Source organism: Chionomys nivalis, chromosome 8 (assembly GCF_950005125.1).
Source record: "Chionomys nivalis chromosome 8, mChiNiv1.1, whole genome shotgun sequence".
NCBI classification, from domain to species: domain Eukaryota; kingdom Metazoa; phylum Chordata; class Mammalia; order Rodentia; family Cricetidae; genus Chionomys; species Chionomys nivalis.
Genome location: NC_080093.1, coordinates 76,114,686 through 76,134,705, shown reverse-complemented (window position 1 = coordinate 76,134,705; position 20,020 = coordinate 76,114,686). Strand labels below are relative to the sequence as shown.

Sequence of the window (20,020 nt, the reverse complement as noted above, 5' to 3'; positions counted from 1 at the left end):
GTTCCATGATTTGAGGCATGCAATAACTCTCAGCTATAAAACAGAGGTGATAGCTTAAAAGATGATCTTTGTTTTGTTTTATTTTTCAAGACAGAGTTTCTGTATAGCCCTGATTATCCTGGAATTTGCTCTGTAGATCAGGCTGGCCTCCAACTCAGGTCCACCTGCTTTTGCCTCCCAAGTGTTGGATTAAAAGTGTGAGACATCTCTGCCTTGCTCAAAAGATGGTCATTAAGAAAAAAATGGAACAGTGAGGGATCAACACATTGTCTGATACACAGCAAACGCCTAGATATTATCGTAGTTAGTACTATTATAGAGAAAGCCAGACACCTGGCTTTTTGAGGGTTTCTCTTTTGCATTGTCTGTCTTATTTGTTTACTTATGCCTTGCCTTGTTGCAAAAGAAGATTTAAGACAGCATGGTATGTCTGTAGTTGACTATTCTTGAAACCCAGCTGGGTCCATTCTGAGCAGAAGGACTGCACAGTAGTGTAGTGGCAATATAAACTTAATGGGACACATGTAAGCTCCCAAACTAAGAGAGCCTTGGGTTTATGTGTATCTAGAACAGAGTGAAAATTTTTCCAAGGGAGAGGTATCCGAACATCGTAGGAGAGATGCACAGGCTTAGAACAAAGCAACATATAGTTGCATCCCATTGTCAGTATTAGCCATATTGTTATTTTTAGACCGATTGCAGGTTTTTGTTTTTAAAAAAGGGTTTCATGTATTCCAGGCTGAGGATGACCTCCCAGGTACTGAATTACAAGTGTGGCCATCACTCTGGCTGAGATAGCTCTTTGAGTATTTCTTTTGGTTGTCCACAGCTTTTGTAATACACATGTGAGTTTATTTTCCCCACATTTCACTGCATCATATATAACATTATGGGGGACATTGGGTGCATAGTGAAATGTTGTTGTCTGTGAAATTGTTATTGCATCATAAATCAGAACTTAAGTAACCTGTGGGTAATTTTTTTATAGACTGACCTTATGCCCTCCCATCTGTTCCCCAGGAGCTCAGGTCACACAGTGGCAGCATGGAGGTGTCAGTTCATACGCATGGAGGTGTCAGTTCATACTCATACATATAGGTGTCATTTCATACAGCTTTACCCGCTCATAATGCTTTGGTTATCAGAATGTTTTCTTTCAAATTTGTGCTACTGATGTTTTTTGTTTGTTTGGTTCTTAAGTACTTCCTAGATTTTCCTTGTCCTGCTAAGCAACTAGCCCCTCAAAAGCTTAATAATTACAGAAGCCATTCCACTTTGTAACAGTAAATTGGGGTAGTTTCATGTTTAGACCATAGTCTAATAAAGAAGTGCCTGACTGGGAGTCATTTCTCAGTAATGTCCCTAATACTGGCCTTCTGTGTGCTCTGTTGTTAACTATAAGTTACACTGAGTACTTGCCAGCTTTTCATAGAGCAAGGAGAATTATGATGTCCTCTGAGACTGACTGCTCCGGAACTGACAGAAGAGTCTGTATCTGTGTGTCCATGTGTCTGTGAGTATGCACCAGCCGGCATGTATGATTTGCTTCTGTATGTTTCAGTGTATGACCACAGTTCAGTTTTGAGGTAGACATTTCTTTGAATTACTCCTTTAATTGACTTATTTTTAATTAGAAACGTGCTGCACTTTTTTTTATGTGATTCTTTATGTGACTCAGCTATAAATAAAATGTCACATTTGGCATTTTGACACTTGCTGCTGTATATATTGAGCAGAAAGGCAGCTGCTGACTTTTAATATAGTTCTGCTCAGCTAAGGCCCTTATCCTATAGCTAGAGATTAAACAGGAGTAAAGAAAAGTGCTGTTGGATGACTCAGATAAGAAAAGGGAAGAGCAGTTTGTTTAGGCTCTTTGTTTGCAGATACTGTTTACTTTGTAGCCTCATGGGGTCAGTTTCACCCATGATGATAGACGTTCTCTTTAAATAGACGTGTTCAGGTCACTTGCGTTAATCAGTTCACTAACTTGCAATGGCGAGTCTCAAGCCCCTCATAGATGACGCAAAATGTGACTATTTTCTTTATTAATTTCCATCATTTTGATAAAGCAAATCTTTATCTTATTACGAATGTTCCTTGATGTTCCCACAGGTATTCCCTAAATCACTGGACTTATTTCCATTCTCACAACAAAAGATACAGAAGTGTTTTGGTTCAAAAGGAACTTGTATTGAATACTCAGAAGGATTTTTAAATTTAAAAATATTTCATTTATTTTATGTGTATGGTGTTTTGCCTGCTTGTTTATTGGTGTACCTTCTGTGAGTCTGGTGCTTATGGAGGCCAGAAGAGGGTGTTGGATCCCCTGGATCTAGAAGTTACATATGGCTGTAGGCTGCCATGTAGAGACTGAGAATCAAATCAGATCTTCTCAAAAAGCAACCAGTGCTCTTCTTAATCACCGAGCTATCTCTCTAGCCCTGAGATTTTTTTTTAGATTTATTTATTTGATGCATATGAATGTTTTTGCTTGCATCTTTATATGTATACCACTTGCATGGCTAGTGTCTAATGAGGTCAGAAGACATCTCCAGATACAATGGAACTAAGAGTTACAGAGTGTTGTGAGCCACTGTGTGGGTGCTGGGAATTGAACCCAGTCTTCTGCATGAACAACAGGTACTTTCAACCACCAAGCCAGCTCCAGCTCCTATTCAGTAGGATTATATTTAAGCACATGAAAAAAAATTATCCTTGAAGTACCTGTACTCCGCAAAGATAAAATAGTCCAGATGGTCCAGATGATTGAAAAGGAAGTAGGTTTTGAACATAACAGGTGACACATTTAATAATGCGTATTTAAATAATCAGGAGGTCTTCTGCAGTACTTGTCCTTGAAGGTGGAACTGCACGAGTAAAGGAGGTACAGCAAAGAAATTTCTGTTCCAGTCTATTTCTCTACATTGCTGCTAATTTTATCTTTTCAGAGTACAAGTATAATCATAGTAAATACTTAGCATAGCGCTTTGTGACGGATACTGTTTCAGGCTTTATCTGTGTTAACTAATTTAATCCTCGCAATATCCTTTCGTAAGTACTGTCTTCACCATGCAGAGGGATGAAAGAGTTATGGGACTTGCCCGCAGAGCTGATCCTAGCCTTTAACACTGCATGTGTACTTGGACAGACACCACGAGTGCATCTGCACCTAAAACAAAAGGCACTTGGCAGTTATGAGCGTGGCTCACTCTCTCCTCAATCTTTGGTCCCATTTTTTCCTTAAAGAGCTCTGTATTCTAACATCTCTTTGTTACTATGTTCCAAGTACAGCTTCTTACCTCAGATATTTTACTTAAATTTTCTCAGCCTGCAAAGCCCTCAGGTTCATTCTGATCACTATTTTATCTGCATCCTGCCCATCTGGCAAGCATCTTCAACTGGCTTCTCTATAAAGCCTATGTGATTTCACCTTAACAACTTGCACATTTCTTGAGGTGCCACGACCATGCCTGTGTCGTGGTTATTTGTGTGTTTCTTGCAATATATATACATATATGTATAGATAGATAGATAGGTAGATAGGTAGGTAGATAGATAGATTTTTCTTATTTTGGTTTCTTTTGAGACAAGGTCTTACACAATAGCCCTGTAAGTTACAAGCTAGACTTGAACTCAGTATAATTCTCCTTCTTAAACTTGCCTAGTGCTGGGATTTCAGATGTGAGCCACCATAACCAGCTATTACAGTACAGAATTTTTAAAAAGTTCCTTGAGAAAGGGGATATGATGTGTTATTCTTTGTTTTTTTTTGTTTTTTGTTTTTTTTGGGGTTTTTTTTGTTTTTGTTTTTTGATTTTTTTCGAGACAGGGTTTCTCCGTAGCTTTTTGGTTCCCGTCCTGGAACTAGTTCTTCTAGACCAGGCTGGCCTCGAACTCACAGAGATCCGCCTGCCTCTGCCTCCCGAGTGCTGGGATTAAAGGTGTGCACCACCACCACCCAGCTGTGTTATTCTTTTTTTTTTTTTTTTTTGGTTTTTCGAGACAGGGTTTCTCTGTGGTTTTGGAGCCTGTCCTGGAACTAGCTCTTGTAGACCAGGCTGGTCTCGAACTCACAGAGATCCGCCTGCCTCTGCCTCCCGAGTGCTGGGATTAAAGGCGTGCGCCACCACCGCCCAGCCCAGCTGTGTTATTCTTTGTATATTAGGTAGTGTTCAGCCTAGGCTTGCAGATGGCAGGAAAAAAGGAAGTGTCATCCTTGACACAAAGGTTTTGAGCCGGAGTTGAGTAGGAGTAGGCCCGTGCAGAGTGCAGTGGCTGGGTGAGGAGTTAGTTTTAGACATGCTCTGTACGAAGGAAGGGTAAGAGTGCCCAAGGGGAAAGGGGCAGGGATTCAGGAGAGAGGACTGTTTCATATATATATAATATATACGCATATATATCAAGTTATTCAGTAGTTATATATTCATAGACTAATTTTTTTGATACATCAGTTGGTTTTCATTTGAAAAATAAGGTATAGCTACCCTATATCATTCCCAACTTTAAAACAATACAAGATGAAATATGTATTATAGTGTTGATCAGTTACCTTGGTCAATACTAGTTAGATTCCTAAACTAGTCCTTAAGATCAGCCTGTAGCTCTTTACTTCTGTAAATAAACAAGTGCACTGTTTTAATTCCCTTTTCTTCATGTCAGACAGGTAATGTGCCAACATCCCAATGAGGTTTGCAAAGAGTCACATGTCACACAGTGGCATGAGCACCCAGTGTTGACTTTCATGAACCACAAAAGCAGTCACGTTTAGCCTTTTAAAAAGAATAGGGGATAGTAGCTTGTTTGTCTTCAGTTTATTTTTTAATCTACTGATTTGATTTCAGAGCTTGAAGCATTTGTTCTCTGTTGTACATATATTTCACTGAGGTTTTGGTTTGGCTTGGTTTTTGTTTTCCAGATAGGGTCTCACTATGTAGTTCTGACTGTCCTAGAATTTACTATATAGACCAGGGTAGCCTTGAACTCACAGAGATCTGCTTGCCTTTGGCTTCCAAGTGCTGGGATTAAAGGTGTGCACTACTATGCCTGGATTGAGGTTTTTTTTGTTTTTGCTTTGTTTCAAGTTAAACCACACACACACACACACACACGTACACATACACTTTTGTTTTTTTATGTTTGTAGAGACAGGGTCTTGTAACCCACCGTGGTCTTAGACTCACTATAACCAAGGATGACTTTGAAATCTTCTTAACAAACTTATTTTTAAAATATTTTTAATTATATGTATGTGTACGTGTGTGCACATGAGTGCAGGTGCTTGTGAAGACCAGAAGCACTAGATCTCTTTGGAAATAGAATTAGTGATGATTGTAAGGCACCCAACATGGGTACTGGGTCTGAACTTGGGCCCTCTGCAAAAGCAGTATATGCTCTTATTCACCGAGCTGTCTCTCCAGCTCTGTAGTGATGCTATGGACCATAGAATGGGCTTCTCTTGGAACCCCACTCTAAATTTTAGATCAGAAGACAAGCCCTCCTTGTGTGTCAGATCACCCTGGGAAATTGAGAGGACTGTTTCTAATACCCACCTATAACCATTTACGATTACACTGGTAGTCAGTGTACAGTGTCTGCTTTAAATGAACTAACTTTGCACTTAAGATTTAACATTCTTGTTATCAGAGATGGTAGGTGCATTATAGGTTTCCCTGCACTGTGCTATTTCTTTTATTTATTTTCTGCCTCTGGAAGTGGTTGACAATACTTTTGTCCCTTTTTAGCCCAGAGTTAACTATAATAGCGTGTTTATTCTCCTTCATGGCTCACTGTTCTCTGCCCTCTTTCTTAAGAGCCAGTTGCAGCAAGTTCCCAATCTGACTATTCAAGCAGTCCATACCCAGTCGGAAAGTGCTGTTCCCAGTGCTCAGTTCCCACTGACTTGATGCACAGCCTGTTCCTGAACTCAGCTGCTGGTTTTCTGACCTGGTGGTTTTGCTGGGTATTTTTGGAGAATCCATTCATTTCTGTAATAAAAAGACCATCTTTTGCCCATGTTGATACAGGGACAGTAGCTCCCTTTCTGTTAGTCTGCTTCTCTTTTTGACATGCCAGAAATTTATTAACTGCGTGCTTTTCTGACAAGTCCTTGCCCTTTCCCCATGCTGCTATATAATTCTAATTTATCTGTCTGTCTGAATATTCAGTCACTTCAATTGGGCTTGAAGGAGGTTTTTTTTAATAAATGTTGATTGAATTTATTGACTAATGCAATTGTTTTGGACTAATATTGATGGAGGAGGATCATCTTTCTATCTGTTGCTTTCATTGGTTAATTAATAAAGAAACTGCTTGACCTCTGATAGGGTAGAATTAAGATAGGCAGAGTAAACAGAACAGAATGCTGGGAGAAAGAAGTTGAATCAGGCAGTCGCCATGATTCTCCCACCTGACACAGACGCAAGTTAAGATCTCCCTGGTAAGCCACCTCGTGGGGCTACACAGAATATCAGAAATGGGTTAGCTCAATATGTAAGAGCTAGCCAATAAGAGGTTAAAACTAATGGGCCAAACAGTGTTTAAAAGAATACAGTTTCCGTGTAATTATTTCAGGTAAAGCCATGCAGGCGGCCGGGTGCCGGGGACGCAGCCCCGCCGCTCTTATTACAACAGAGTGGCACCCAACGTGCTAATGAACTCCACGTAAAACCTGAGAGGGCTTGAAAGGGAGAGAGAGAAAATTTAAGACAGCTTTTTGCTGTTTGTGGGTTGCGTGCCGCAAAGAAATTGTCCTGACTCAGCAGCAGGAAAAAACTGGCTGTTTTAAAATGCCGGCTTTCTGGGCTGTGCCGCCATCGCTATCTCTGTCTGGCTCCTGCGGGATACAGAGCTTTTGAATGGAGCATTTGGAGTAAAGTGCTACGGCTTGCTTGATGGCAATGTGGACTGCTGTGTGCCTGGAACTGTGTGTGGCTCAGGGGCACCAAATGGTTCTGAGGCAGGAGCAGCTCAGCTCCACCATGCTGAACTGTGCTGGTCTCAGGCAGGAACTACCGTAATTACCGTAATAACAGCGCAGTTAAGGTTTAGACTGGGCAGGACACAGGTGGTAACGTATTACCTGTACATGTTGCAACTTAAGTTTTTAAGAACTGCTTAACATTTTAAGAAATGCTCCTGGATAGTAAAAAAATTACAGATTCACAATAAAACAGATTCAGACATAAAAGACCACATTGTTGGATGAGTGTACGTAGGCTTGAGAGAGAAAAGAAAAATATATAGAGAATAAAGTTAATGGTTTAAAAAAAAGGGTAAAGTCTTTAAAGAGACAGAGTACAGATAGTTGTAGATTAAAAGAAATAAAGAAAAATAAGCCACGTAACAATGGAAAATTTACAGAGAGTCTGGATTATGTACATTGTGTTTTCTTTAAAATTTTTGACTGTGAAGGAGCTAAATACAGAGAGACATTTCATTGTGTGGTCTGCCAAACTACATGTATGTTCTAAAGGTATCATGATTTCAGAATTTGGGTCTAAGGATATGATGCTTTGGAGAGGGTCTTCTTTTGTTTTCACAGAGGATGATACCCTGTGGATTGCATCTATCCCAATATGGTATGATAGACCACGCCCTCCTGAAAGGTTGCTGTGAACACCCTCAAAAAATTACTTTACTCAACTGCCAACTGAGATGATCCTGGCACATAGGTTATACCATGAAAGACCTAATTAACGATGCCCCCATTCAGCAGGAAGCAGTTTGAAGAGAAATAATTGCGCCCATATTCCCAAATATTGTTTATAAATGTTCTTTTACATTTAAAGGGGGATATGATATAGATATGAATAATTTTCATTGGCATAGATTTTAAGATCAATTTTGTTATATATATATGTATTTCTGCTCTTAATTAAGGTATTAGTGTAGTTCATTTAAAAATGTAATGTATAATTAGGAAATATAGGTTGCTAATGGATAATCATAGATAATAGTAAAGCTTGTAATCATGTTAGATTTTCTGGATATATAGAGATATATTTCAGTTATATAGGCATTCTTCGCTGGGCGGTGGTGGCGCACGCCTTTAATCCCAGCACTTGGGAGGCAGAGGCAGGTGGATCTCTGTGAGTTCGAGACCAGCCTGGTCTACAAGAGCTAGTTCTAGGACAGGTTCCAAAACCACAGAGAAACCCTGTCTCGAAAAACCAAAAAAAAAAAAAAAAAAAAAATAGGCATTCTTCATATCTTTCAAAGACTGCAGAATATGGCATTTAAAATATTTTAATAACTTAAGGCTTTTCATGACAATGAGACACGTCTGCTCCTGGCAGCACCAATCTACTTCAAGAGGAAGATGGGCATCGAAGAGGCTCCTTATGGAGTTTGATAGCCATATGGGCAAGAAACTGCACTTGCCTGGACTGTTGCATAAACTGGTCGCGAAACCCGCAGAGAGAGGACTGCTGAACTTGCCTAAAGGTGAGAGGTCTTTTGGGGTTCCTGACTCATGAAAGAGTCTGCAAGACATTCTGCAGGACACAGCAGAAAATGACTGAACTGTCTTTGAAATTTCCTGCTTCATGGAAGAGTCTGCTGGATACTATGGGCCTGAAGGCTGAAGATGGATGCCCCAACGGTACAGAGGAACTTTGGGTGACTGTACAGGCAGCGAGATGTCTCTGTCATTTCTAGAGTTTTGGATTTCTTGTTTGCTTGGGTAATATTATATCCTTCTGGAGTCTTTGATGGAGTTGAAGAATAGATAGATAATTATAGTTTTCCTTAATTATGATAAAAGATAAAATAGATATAAATATTGTAACTGTAATTCTTGCTTTATAACTGTTTTGTTATATGTAATTTTACTATGTTAAAATGAAAGCCTTTTTTGTTTAAACAGAAAAAGGGGAATTGATGGAGGAGGGTCATCTTTCTATCTGTTGCTTTCATTGGTTAATTAATAAAGAAACTGCCTCTGATAGGGTAGAATTAAGATAGGCGGAGTAAACAGAACAGAGTGCTGGGAGAAAGAAGCCGAATCAGGCAGTCGCCATGATTCTCCCACCAGACACGGACGCAGGTTAAGATCTCCCTGGTAAGCCACCTCGTGGGGCTACACAGAATATCAGAAATGGGTTAGCTCAATATGTAAGAGCTAGCCAATAAGAGGTTAAAACTAATGGGCCAAACAGTGTTTAAAAGAATACAGTTTCCGTGTAATTATTTCAGGTAAAGCCATGCGGGCGGCCAGGTGCTGGGGACGCAGCCCCGCCACTTTTATTACAACATAATATTCATACATGCATAGACACACAAGAGATTCAGGGCGTATTTATCTAGTATCTTTGAAAATTGTATTAATCATGGGAAAGTATGATATAGTGGTTTTCCTAAGGATGCATATTTCTTAGTTGCTCCATAGAAGTTTTATGTCCTATGACACACATTTATAGCAAGAAGTATGTGGTTAGCTAAGAATGCAAGGGAAAAGCATAGGAGAGCACACCGTAGTCCCGGCATTTGGGATCCTAGGCAAGGAGGAGCAGTACAATTTAGAGGCTGCCCTGGACTGCACAGCCCAGGCCAGCTAGGGGTTCAAAGCAAGACCCTGTATTTGGGGATTGAGGGAGGGCAGATTGCTCATGTTTACACTCCAATAGCAACCCCATTGCACCAGGAGCCACGTATGTAGATGTATGTGTTAATTTTCCTCATTGCTTTAACAAAATACCTGACAAATGCAGCTTAAGAAAGGGGAGGCTTGTTTTGACTTACAGTTTGAGAGTCAGTCTGTCGTGCAGGGAAGGTAGAAGCAGGCAGCATTTTGTATCTGCAAAACGTTTTCAATTTTATTTTATTTTATTTTATTTTGTATTGCATCAGAGATAGATGAATTGGTTTGTAGCTCCTCTTTATACAGTCAAGGACCTTTGCCCCTGGAATGGTGTCGCCCACATTTAGGTTGAGTCTTCTGACATCAATTAACCCTTTCTAAAACTCCTTATAGACATGCCCGAGATTTATCTCATAGGTGGTTCTAGACCCTGTCGAGTGGACAGTATGAAGCATCATAGTAGGCTTGTGGAAGAAGTGTGCAAACTAAACATTCAACATTGTAATTAGTCACACTTATTCTAAGATTTATGTTTTTAATTGTGTGTGTGTGTGTGTGTGTATGTGTGTCCACACATGAGTGCAGTGTCCACAGAGGCCAGGAAAGGGTGTGGCATCCCCTGGAGCTGGAGTTACAGGCAATTAATTATGAGCTACCAGACAAGTGTGCTGGAAACTAAACCCATGCTGTCATATTCTTAACCACTGAGCTATCTTTCCAGCCCCAAGTAATTTATTTTTAAAATAACCCGTTAGTATACATATAATTTTACTGTATAACAAAGACAAAAGCAAATTTACATATTGATGAGAAGGACGTACTTATTTTGCATGGAGAATTCCGTCTTGGCTGAATATTTGCTACTGTAAGGCATAGAGCGTCATCAACATTTTTCAGTTGATCAGTATTTTGGTTTGATGATTGTCAGTGCTGAGAATGCTACTTCACATAATACACAGTACAAAATGGCAGATGTAGGCCCTGCATTGCAGGAGTGCTTGGCAATTCTGTCCTAATCCCATGCCAAAATTCATTTGATGACTTTTCATTAATGAGACTGAAGTCAGCAACTCAGTTTTTAAAATCAAACATTTTTTGACATAGTGTACTCCAAAGATAACTTAATTTGATAAATGCTGAAGAATAACAGGAAAACACTAAAAGTCTTTGTTTTCCATTATGTTCAGAAATGTCTGTGTGTACAATAAAAACACCACAGTCCACAACATAGAGGAGTCTCAAACCTGAACTGAGGTATCTCAGCCAGTGTTCTTCGCTTTGCTGGAAAGACAACATTTAATGCAAATGTGTTTAGAAACAAGGGTGCAGAACACAGGCCAGCATGACTGAAAACACCTCAGGGTTGTTGTCTGATTTTTGTTTATTGGGTTTTCAGAAACCTTTTACTATGACCAAAAAATTTAAGACCCCGAAATTCAGTCCTCTACATCATCATACAGAGCTGGTGTCTGGAGCTAGAGGTCAGATTCTGCCTGGGCCATTCCTTAGCATGTGTTCATGGGCGACATAGCTCAAAGGTCTGTTTGAGGATTACACGTGTGCACACACACAAAATTTATGGGGCTAACTCTTGAAGAACTTTTTTTTTTGTTTTGATTTTGGTTTTGAAACAGGGTTTCCCTGTGCAGCTCTGACTATCTTAGAACTCACTTTGTAGACCAGGCTGGCCTTGAACTCACAGAGATCCACCTGCCTCTGCCTTCTAAGTTCTGGGGTTAAAGGCGTGCGCCACCATAGCTATAGTCTTTTTAGTAGCTACAAGCAGCTGTCTTAGAGTTGACTATAAATACTGTGCACTTTTATGTTTTGTTTTGTTTTGGTTTTTGGTTTTTTGACAGGGTTTCTCTGTGGTTTTGGAGCCTGTCCTGGAACTAGCTCTTGTAGACCAGGCTGGTCTCGAACTCACAGAGATCCGCCTGCCTCTGCCTCCCGAGTGATGGGATTAAAGGCGTGCGCCACCACTGACACTTTTATGTTTTAAGTGTAGATGTCGCCGCACTGGAATAGGCATTCCAGCCGATGCAGAGCTTATATGAGAACAGAGCCACCACTTTAGTGAATTAGGAGTTCTTTCTGTTTGAATTATGTATGTGTTTCATATATTCAAAAACTTAAAAACTTATACAAAAAGTAAATTCTAACACCGAATACAAATTAAAATTGAGTAACAGAAATATATACCAAATTGATAATGTGACTATTAAGGAAAAAAGTTAACTTATTTAGCTTAAAAAAAAAAAACTTTATTACAGGAGGCAGAGGCAGGTGATCTCTGTAAATTTGAGGCTAGCCTGGTGTACATAGTGAGTTCCAGGACAGCCAGGGCTACATAGAGAGATCCTGTCTCCAAACAACAACAAATACTTAAAAGTTCTGTTATTTGTGGGGGGTGGCATGCATGTGGTGACAAGAGCACAGCCTTGGGAGTCCGTCCTCTGCTTACACTGCCATGTGGGTCCTGGGAACCAGACTAGCTTGTCCGACTAGGCAGCAAGAGCCTTTACCTGCTCAGGTGATCTGTGGCATTTGGACAGAGAACTTTGGTTGTGTTCCCTTAATGAGATACAGCCTGAGGACAAAAAGAATTTCAGAGAAACACTGCCCTGTAGGTGCAGTCCTAGAGGCGCTCATGCTCAGAGAAGGAATCTATGGCGTCGTTTCAGGTGAGTCCTGCCCCAGCACCCTGGTCTGTTTAGTACTCCCCTTCCTTTACTGGGAGCATTCGAACCACAGTTTTGAACCTTCTCTAAAGGCATGGTGGCACAAGCCTTTAATCCCAGCACTTGGGAGGCAGAGGCAGGTGCAGATTTCTGAGTTCAAGTTCAGTCTCTTCTACAGAGTTCCAAGATAGCCAGAGCTGTATACAGAGAAACCCTGCGCCCCTACCCTCCCACAAAAGAATCATTCCCTGCAACCATACCCACCTTTTACAACTCTGCCTTCTCAAAGAGCAGTTGATAATCTCTTAAGATTACCTGACAGTTTTGGTCTACATTCTCATTCCTTCTACTTCACCAGCAACTAGTTTCCTGAGTTTTAACTGGTGCCAGGATCGTTTAATTTTAGATCTGTCTGATACCAATAACTAAGTAATTTTATGTGCTGGAACTGATTTATTGATAATTTGTGTTTGTGTGAGACAATGTAGAGACGGAGGAAGGGAGTGGTAATGAATGCAGTTTGGATCTGTGGGTTTGCATGAGATTGGGGGGGACCTATTTTGAGATGGTTCACCCATTAAGGAAGGCAAATAAAATAGTGATGAAATAAAAGTGTACTAGCCAGTTGTTACTGAACTCTGTGTCCTGTGGAAAGGGGATGATTAGGGAAAGTGTAAATGACTTGGGGAGCTAGGCCACTGCTGGGTTGCACTGAGTAAACTGATGGGAGGAACAGAACTGCTGACAATTTTGGTTGGATGTTTCTTATTTTATGTGATAAGTCTCCAAACAATTTTTAAATTACATTATTTTGAAAAATTTCTTCTTTAATGAGCTTAATCAAATGGAATTTCATTTTTTTAAACTACCCTCGAGAAGTCATTGCAATGTGTGGCTCTAAAAAGTAATTTTATGTAATATATCAGAGAAATTGTCATGAAGTCTAGAATTTTAAAAGGAAGTAAGATTGGCAACTATATTAATTTGAAAATGTGCTTTTGATCAGGACTAAAACTATAAAGTAGTACTATACTTACTTTATTAAGTACAGAAGCACTAGATTACTTTACAGTTTTCTGTCCAAAATAGCTCTTCATGGGAAATGTCCCGCCTTGTAAATGTCAGTATTGATGAAATGTCTTTGCTGGGGTTTCTAAGATTTTGTCTTTAGATAAATAATCAAGAAAAATTGAACTGTTCTGCCAGATATACCCAAATAATAAACTGTGAACCCGGCTGGAAACATACCTGGTGCATTTCCTAACCAGTTCTTCCTAGCTAACAACTAAGTACGTAACTTGTTATTAGGTCCCTTGTTCAGTTAAATTGAGAGTTAAATGAGCCCACAATACTGTATTGTGGCTCTCAGAAGCACTCAGTATACTGTCAGTGTTGGCAGTATACTGACAACTATTATCCCCTTTTCTCTAACTTTGTGAGTGATTTTTGAGTGGCCTTTATTTTCTTTATGTGTACATGTGTGTATGTGTATTGTGTGTGTGCAGGTGTGTTTGCGTACCTGTACACATGTGAGGAGACCTGGGGTCGAAGTTGGAAGTCTTTTTAATCACCCTATTCATTGCGGCAGAATTTTAGCTGAACCCAGAGAGCTCCTATACAGCTAGTCTCTCTAGCCATCTTTATCCTGGGATGCCTGGGTTCTTAGAATCTGAACTCCAGTCCTCACACTTGCACAGAAAGTACTTCACCACTGAGGCATCTCCCCAGCCTGTGTGGCCTTTATTTCAGTATTAGCATTTTAAGGTAGAATTGAGGACAGAACTAGTTTTTTTTTTTTTTTCCTGAACTGAAACACTTGAGATCCCATTTGAGAAGTGAGAAAGAAAACTGCTAAACACCTACTCCATTGTGCAATCCCAAGAAGACTGAATCTCTAATTTGTTTCTTGCCCTAGTCCTTGCCTGCAGCAACTCTACCTCAGTATGAAAATGTCTCTGTCCTTTGCAGATACTTGGCAGGCTAAGCCAACAGATCATCTCCAGGGCCTTTATTATGGCTCGTTAACCATAACCCTGAGTAGAACATCTGAATACAGTTTTCATTATACCTGCACGTTTCTAGATTCACAGTGAGTTGTTATTTTCCTAGGTGCTACCATCCAATTCAAGAAATACATGGTCTCTCACCCAGAAAACAAAAGTATATATAGGTGATAATAGAAATTTTTACTTTCAATTAAACTATCCAGATTTTCTAAAGCGAGAGAGAATGCAAGAGTTACAAATTGTCTTTATTATGGGACAGAAAAGGAAATGGGAATTCAAAGGGAAACAGACTCAAAGAATACAGAACAAGGTGGAAGCTGCCATGTCCCGCCGCTTTACTGGAGAGATGTGAACAGCTGCACAAGCTTGCTTCTGCTCCCACCTCCCAAGAAAGCAAGACACCCTTCCTCTCCTTCATAAGAGATCATATTCTCACACAAAACCATACCCTAAGGCTGCTATCCAAAAAGCTATTAGCAGAAAAGAATTCCCACAGCAATTTTCATTCTTGTTTTCCAGTTTCCAGAATAGAATCATTTTACTGAGCGTTATATACATGTATGTATGCATTCATTCTTCAGTGCCCATGGGTGATTAGGGTCAGCAGCCACTGCCATGATGCCCAAGTCTGTGATGTAATACTGAATACTATCTGCTAATAAACCAGACTGTCCTTCTGTTTGCTTTTTCATCTCAATTATTTATGATGCATAATGCAGTGGAAAAGCTGAGTAAATGGTTGTGCATTGTAATGTTTTAGGGGTTAATGGCAAGGAAAAATATAAGCTGTTAGTATCCTCAGCATAGGTGCAGTTTTGTTCTCTTGCCTTACCCCTTGAATATTTTCGATATGGGATTGGTTGAATCCTAGGTTGTGGAACATGTGGATACTATACACATTTTCATGCAAATATATGTGTATTCATGTGTGTACAGATGTGTTTGTGTACCTGTACATGGTGTGGAGACCTGAAGTTGAAGTTGGAAGTCTTTCTCAGTCACTGTCCACCCTATTCATTGAGGCAGAATTTCAACTGATCCCAGAGAGCTCCTATACAGCTATTCTCTCTAGCCATCTTGCTCCTGGGATCCCCTGTCTTCTCCTTCAAAATGCTGGAATTACAGGTTGGCCACTATGGCCACGTGGCATTAAATCCTGTAACTACTACACATATAACTATAAATGTGCCTTTTTATTGTAACTATTTAGTTGCATGCAGTAGAAGTTTTAATGTATGTGTTGTAATCATTGCAGCCCCATTATCAATAAGAACTCAGGGATTGAGAAAGGATTTTTTTAACATCAGAAACACAATTGAATACTCAAAAAAATCAAAGTTTATTTTAAGCTTATTTCTGAAACAACTGCTTCCTTTTTAACTGACCTATTAGCATACTGAGTCTGCTTTTGGAATTGCTATATATAATTTACTTCATGGTATTTCTTTTAAGTTTGATGTTTCAAAACTTTGCTTCTCAGACTATAGATCACACAGCTCTTGCTCTGCGTTTACCCTTCAGTTAGCTTTCCTCCCCTGAGAACTTGAGTGAGCACATGTCACCAGAGCATTTCTTCTCCGCCCTTCTGTAGTGTTCATGCTTTTTAAAGGCACAAAGGCAGATTGTTTAATGTACATTCCTGACATTTGAAATACCTCTGATTATGAAAGCTTTCTTTCTCTGAACTGTTAGATGTAAGCATGATTCATAAATGAAAGAGGGTTCCTGTAGTTCCTCCTCGGTTGAGTTGCCATTCAGTCTACTGGCCCTGTCACCTGCCCGGCGGCGAGAAATCAGCTCACCGTAATGTCATGTGTATTATTGCTGGTTTGTGGTTTAAGGAAAGCTGCTTTACCTTTGTTTAGAACTCTTCTGTTTTCAACTTTTACTTTTCCATTAATTTAGACTTCAAAATGTGATATTTAGCATCAGCTGGCCTGGAACTCTACACACTGAGATCTGCTCAAAAGAAAATATTCTATTGCATTTTCAGAGGCTTTTAGGCAAGTGTTTGGTCCTCTGGAAGGGAATTTCTTAATTATCAAATTGCTAAGCATCTTCACAAAAACTACTGATAGTGTAGAAAGATGGTTTCCTCAGCCCAAATTCTGAAATTTTCCTGGCAAAATGCTTTTCAAGTCTATTAACCATGAAGAAAATCTATACAAAGGCCATCACATGTCATTTCAGACTCTAGATGGAATCTATACTAACTGTCCTGAACCATCATTGGTAAGAATGCACCAAGCTAGTATTCTCTTGGGCTTAATTTTGCAGTACTTCCCGTAAGTAGATATTTACAACCTGTCATGCATCACTGCAGGAGAAGATTCAAATGTGAAGAAGTATTTGAGAATCAAAGCTGGATTTTCCTGCTGTCTTTTGGTCATGATATAGCTGTTGCAGTCTGGAGTTCACTGCAGCTGTGGTCACCTGCACAAGGTCAAACCAACAAGATCAGTCCACATTCCAACAGGCAATACCAGTTGGACTCATTGGATCACAACAAACATGGGGAGGGAGGTTGTTGGGGATGCACATGAAAGTGAGGAGGGATATATTAGAAGTAGGAAGAGAGTGGGAATGGGGAGGTGGAGGTGATCAAATACATTGTGTGGTGGTTTGAATGAAAATGACCCCCATAATAAGGTATAGGGAGTGGCACTATTGGGAAGTATGGCCTTGTTGGAGTAGGTGTGGCTTTGTGTGACACGCGTCACTGACTGTGGGCTTCCGAGTTTCAGATGCTCAAGCCAGGTCCTGGGTCTCCCAGCTGCCTGCCAATGCAGATGAAGAACTCTCAGCTCCTTCTCTAGCACCGTGTCTGCCATTCACTGTGCTTCCTACCATGATGATAACAGACTAAACTGAACTGTAAGCCAGCTCCAGTTAAATGTTTTCCTTTATGAGCTGCAGTGGTCATCGTGTCTCTTAACAGCAATAAAAACCCTAATAAGTCACACTGTATACATCTTACAAAGTTGTCAAAGAATAAATAAAAGACTTATTTAAAAATCTCTATTTTCCTGTCAATTTAAACATGGATATATCTGAAAAATGCTTATCCACATAAGACAGATCATTATTTTGCCATTTCAGAGTTTGCTTAGCATGTCTGAATGTTCTGTTTTGTTTTGTTTTGGTTTTGGTTTTTTTCGAGACAGGGTTTCTCTGTGGCTTTGGAGCCTGTCCTGGAACTAGCTCTGTAGACCAGGCTGGTCTCGAACTCACAGAGATCCGCCTGCCTCTGCCTCCCAAGTGCTGGGATTAAAGGCGTGCACCACCATCGCCCGGCAGCATGTCTGAATGTTAATACCTCATGTATTTTGTTAGTTAAATTATGAGTCAGTACTTTTTTCTTTAGCATTAAATATTTCCAATATTATGTGACTCTTCTTAGAAGGGGACTTTTTTTAACCCTTATTATGAGATGGCAGAGGTTCACAAAACATGATTGGTTTATACTAATCTTCAAAAAGTACCTGTCATTTACTTTCTGTAGGCCCAGACACAAGAAAATAGGCCGAGTCTAGTAGGTGATCCAAACAACTAAACGGGTCATTGGGAAGCCACTGAGGACAGCACTGAGACAGCTCCAGGTGCTTTCTGCTGTGGAAGCTCACTGATTGCTCTGAGACATGGAAGGTCAGCAACGACTACAGGACAAACAGCAGTTCCCCTCCTTCTAAAAAATTAAATATGTATATTTATTTTTCATTAAAATAGTTGTGTCATTTCATACCTCTCCTCCCTGCCACCCTTTTCATATATCCTTCCTCCCAAATTCATGGCCTGTTTTTCTTTAATTGTTATTACTTAAAACTTTTAAAGTTATTTGTTTTTTTAAATGATTGACTTTATTTTATTATATGTGCATTGGTGTTTTGCCTGTGTGGATGTCTGTGAGGGTGACAGATCCCTAGAACTGGAGTTAGAGGAAGTTGTGAGCTGCCATGTGGGAATTGAACCTAGGTCCTCTGGAAGAGCACTCAGTGCTCTTAACTACTAAGCCATCTTTCCAGCCCCATGTAAATGGTTTTTTTTTTTTTTTTTGGTTGTTTGGCTTGGTTTGGTTTGATTCTGTTTTTTGAGATGGGGTTTATTTGTGTATCTCTGGCTGTCCTGGAAATTGCCCTGTAGGCTAGGCTGGCCTCAAACTCACCACCTGCCCCTGCTTCCCAAATACTGGGATTAAAGGGATGTGCCACCATGCCTGGCTTCTACATTTATATATAAATTCATGAATAAGGCAATATCTAAAGATCATGTATGAACTGGACAAAGAAAGAAGGGACCTGAGTGTCCTGGGTAGATGGAAACATGCATGCAAGGCCGTAGAGGCCTCTCCACTCCCCACTACATTTTCATGTAGGAGCTTGGAAGCTTGGTGTGTTACTGAACTGCACTGTGAAGGCTGGTGTCAGTGACCGTGGACAGGGACACAGGCCCTGAACCATGAAGGGCATGGCTTTATTGTAAGAGGTTTCCTGAGATACATGCGTATGCCATTCAACCCATACCTTACAATGTACGGTTTGATGCTCTCTGGATTGTGTGGTCACAGCTGTGCATCCAGCATCAGCTTAGACTTAGCCAATTGTAGAGCTCTTAGTCCTCCCCCCACCTACCCCAGCTAATCTACTTTCTGACTGTTTTCTACCTTGTAGAGTTCATATAAAGGGAATCATAATATGTGCTCTTTTATCATTGGTATTTTGCATAACATTTTCAGGTAGTATCCATATAGTAGCATGCATGAAAATTTAATTCCTCTTGGTTGCAATTCATGGATACATTCTACAGTTTTCTTATTCTAACTGGTACCTTGTTGTTAATGGATATTTGGGTTATTTCCATCTTTATGGCCATTATAATGATCCTGTTATGAAAATTAATATCCATACACATTTTCATATGGACAGAGATTTTTATTTCTCATGCATATATACCTAGCAGTGATATTGCTGAGTAGGGTAGTAATTCTCTGGCTGTTCAGGGAGCAGTAGGCCTGTTTCAGTGTGGTTCCAGTCACTCCTATGTAGGTGGAGACTGCTCATTCATTTCCTGGCTGCCCAGACCCAAATAGTAACATAGAAACTAATAATATTAATTACAACACTGCTTGGCCAATGACTCTAGCATAATCCTAACTAACTCTTACATCTTAAATTAACCCATTCCTATTATTTTGTATTTTACCATGAGGCTCGTGGTTTACCGGTAAAGTTCCTGGTGTCTGTCTCCTTTGGCGACTACATGGTATCTCTTGATTCCGCCTACCTCTTTTTCAGTCTGGCTATATTCTGCCCTGCTATAGGCCAAAGCAGCTTTATTCATTAACCAATAAAAGTAACACATATACAGAAGTACTTCCCACACCACTCTTATACTTGCCTATGAGTAATGTGGGAAGTTGCCAGTTTCTTTTTGATGTTCTGCACTTTGACTATATGTATAGACTTTGTCCTCCTTTATTTCTATGGGTTTTAAGGGCTTTTAAAGAAGATTTGTCATGTTTTTTTTCTTTAATGTGTCTGTGTTTGTGCTCATATGCATATGAGTGTCCAGAGGAAGATGTCAGAGGCCAGATGAGGACAACAGAGACCTTTGGAGCTGCGGTTAGCAGGCAGTTCTGAGCTGCCTGACATGGGTACTGGAAACTAAATTCTGATCCCCTGCAATAGCAGCAAGTGCTGTCCGTTAGTGTGCCATCCCTTCATCTGCTAGAGACTTCTTAAATAAGGCCTGAGAGCTAC

The 20,020-nt window shown here is 40.1% G+C and overlaps 1 protein-coding gene and 1 non-coding gene across 2 annotated transcripts in view; one reads left to right on the top strand and one right to left on the bottom strand.

The window, feature by feature from the left end:
• The window catches only part of Mosmo (modulator of smoothened), a 63,018-nt gene that overhangs the window by 8,011 nt on the left and 34,987 nt on the right, over positions 1–20,020 (top strand). The window lies entirely within an intron of this gene.
• On the bottom strand, positions 4,654–4,758 carry LOC130880848 (small nucleolar RNA U13). Its single transcript, XR_009057650.1, has one exon. It is a non-coding gene; the product is annotated as a small nucleolar RNA U13 (small nucleolar RNA).